This window comes from Dendrobium catenatum, unplaced genomic scaffold (assembly GCF_001605985.2).
Source record: "Dendrobium catenatum unplaced genomic scaffold, ASM160598v2 fragScaff_scaffold_798, whole genome shotgun sequence".
NCBI lineage: Eukaryota > Viridiplantae > Streptophyta > Magnoliopsida > Asparagales > Orchidaceae > Dendrobium > Dendrobium catenatum.
Window position 1 is genome coordinate 234,716 of NW_021319260.1, and position 3,138 is coordinate 237,853.

The 3,138-nt window shown below is 44.4% G+C and overlaps 1 protein-coding gene across 1 annotated transcript in view; it reads right to left on the reverse strand.

Moving 5' to 3' along the window:
* The window catches only part of LOC110114428 (carboxyl-terminal-processing peptidase 1, chloroplastic), a 42,476-nt gene that overhangs the window by 11,711 nt on the left and 27,627 nt on the right, over nucleotides 1-3,138 (reverse strand). The window lies entirely within an intron of this gene.

Below are 3,138 nucleotides of genomic sequence, written 5' to 3' on the forward strand. Positions count from 1 at the left end.
TTGAGCGTGGTGGGAGGGGCAACTGGCGCGACACCTACGACAAGGTAAGCGAGCGACCCTCTCTCTCTTATCTCGACATGCGCGCCGAGCCGGCAAACCACCTAAGCACGCCTTTAGTGAGCGTGGTAGGAGGGAAACCGGTTCGACGCACACGGCGAGGCCAGGCGAGCCTGGTGTACCCTTTTCTTTGCGCGGCCGGAATGATTTATAAGTACCCCCGGGCGGGGGGAAAGCAACTGCTCTTTTCTTGTAACAGGTACCGTCAAAGACCCCATACACGCCTTTATTGCGCGTGGTGGGAAGAAAAATCACGGCCGCGGTGTCCTCGAAAGAGGGCACCTACCATACACGCCTTTATTGCGCGTGGTGGGAAGGCCCAGTTTTCTCGTTGTTTTCCCCTAAACGGGGGAGACACCGGGAGGCTGCCGAAATTTCGGATGAAATACTACTACACTTGGACCTGTTTTGAACTCAAAAGAACAAAATGTTTGGACCAAACAAGAAAGGGCAGTGAACTTTGAGCATAAACAAGAACAGTGAACTGTAGATTTGTGGACCTGACTCAGAACAAAGAACAAAATTGGATTTCTAAAGATTAAATTCAAATAAAAATCAAGTCAAATTGGAACTGAATTCAAACCAAATTGAATATACAAATGAACTCAAAAGATTCCAGAAGACTCCGAACAATCATTTGAACATGCATTCAGACTCAAGTTCAAAGGAACTAAGTGTGAAAGGCACTAAAATGGAACAAGACTCAGACTACAGAGGACATAGAACTGAGCTTGCACGTTAAGCTCATGAACCTGATTTAAACTGATCCTGAAAGGGCTTGAACTTGAGCCTGGTTTGAGCATCATCGCCCTCTCACATTCAACGCCAGTCAAAGCTACCACCTGAGATTGGTGAAAGGTGGAGATGGCAAAGTTGACAACAACTCCCCTACAAATACTCCTACGAGCTCGTAGTGGCTACAACTGGTGTCCTTCCTACATATGCTGTTGGAATCTCCTACGATAATTTCCTACAACGCCTGTTGATTGAGATGGCGATACGGAAGACCAAATGACGGAGAATCTGCCCTCCTACAAACAAATGCAACCCAACAAATCCACCTAAGATTGGTGAAGGTGGACAAACGAGGGTCTCCTACGAACATTCTTAGGAGCTCGTAGCAAACACAATGGGTCCCTACAAACAAATACGAGCCGCTTGTGGATAACAACAGTGGGCATATCGTAAGCACAACAAACCACTGTGGGCACAAGTATAAATATCTCCTACGACGATCCCTACGATGGCCTGTTGATTGAGAAGGCAATATTGGAGATCAGCAATCAAAGACCCGCCTTCCTACAAACAAATACAATCGACAAAACCCACCCGAGATTGGTGAAAGGGTGGATCACCTGAGATTGGTGAAAGGTGGACACAATACTGATGTCAATGGGTCTCCTACAAATACCTTCAGGAGATCGTAGTGAGTATAATAGTCCCCTGCAAATGGCTACAAACAGCTTGTGGATAACAACAGTGGATACATCGTAAGCACATCGAATCACTGTGGACACAAGTACAAATATCACCTACGACAGCAGTGATCAAAATCTCTAAGTACACCGGGTACAAAGGCAGCCCGATGTACGAAGAACACCTCTAACAGAAGAGAGGAAATGTTTAATTAGAACCAAACTTCCTGGTGTTCCAAAGCTTCTTCTTGGTTCTACACATTAGAAGAAAAGCAATTAAGGTGCCCACAAACACTGGAAATAGCAAGTCCACTTCGCCGAAGAGCTTAAAAGGAGTTTTTTTCCAAATCAAGCAATCTTTGACTCCAAAATCCAGAAGATCTATCCCCGGTGATTGAGAAAGGGGGAGTCAACAATCCACCGCCACCGGATCCGCGACACTCATATTAGCGGACAGAAGGCGTGTATAAGCTTTCAAATGAAAAGTTGTGTGCACCCAAACGATAGTTATTTACACAACTACAAATATTTTAAAGTACCCCTACATATGCACCGTAGTTTGTATACACATAGGTACACGAAGGGTAAATATAATCTCAACCCGCATGGGCCCTGGCGAGCGTGTTATCGGTACACACGTGACGCCTATGGATGCTACACGGGTTGACAAGTGAATTCAAGATTCGAATCCGATCCTTCTATACGGATCAATAGAAGTTGACAAGATTCGAACTGTCTAACGAAATGTACGGTTGTAGCGACCAGTGTATTTGTTTAAATACATTCTTTTTAGGCCTTCAAAGCCTAAAATCAAGAAATTTCATACACAAAGGTATGAAGCCCACAGAACCCGATCCTTCTATACTGATCAATAGGAGTCGACAGGGTTCGAACTATCAAATAGATACACGGTTGTGGGGACCGATGTATTTGTTCCAATACATTCATGTTCGGCATTCAAGGCCTGAAATCAAAAAAATTCTTAAACAAAGGCACAAAGCCTATAAGAAACCCAATCCTCAATCAATAGCTTGATCGAGTTGACAGGGTTCAATCAACAAAAGAGAAATGACTCCAAACACCCCGATAATGGCCGTGTTGAATGCAGATTTCAACCGGAGGGGTTCACAAAATATTTCAAAATGCCCTCAAACTTCTACAAAATTCAAATATTTTTCAAGTGACTTCGAGGTCACCCCGATGATGGCCGTGTTGAATGCAGAGCTCAACCGGAGGGGTTCCCAAATATTTTTCAATGTCCCCTAAATATCCAAATATTTTCAAACTCTACCCACAATGCCAAAATCCAAAAATATTTAAAAATGGGAGACTAGCTTGGGTGTGTTCATGCCTCAATAACTTAAAGCAAATCGCATCTACTTCCTGTCGTTCGGCAACTTTTTTGTTCGGGGTTGATGGATGTCATTAATCAATATTTAACTTGTTGCTGTCACAATAGAGTCCAGAATTTTCTAGGTCAGTTGTGCAATGAGTCCATCTGGGTGGAGTGAATCCAATCTCTAACAGATCTCGCTGCCAGTTGAAGGACGTGGTTAACGTTGTCCTCTTGGTTAACCGGTGCGGGTCTGCTCGTTCTAAAGGGTTTTGGCCCTACAGGAAAACTGGTTACGACGACATTCCGATGGGCTCCTCTGAGACCGCTGTG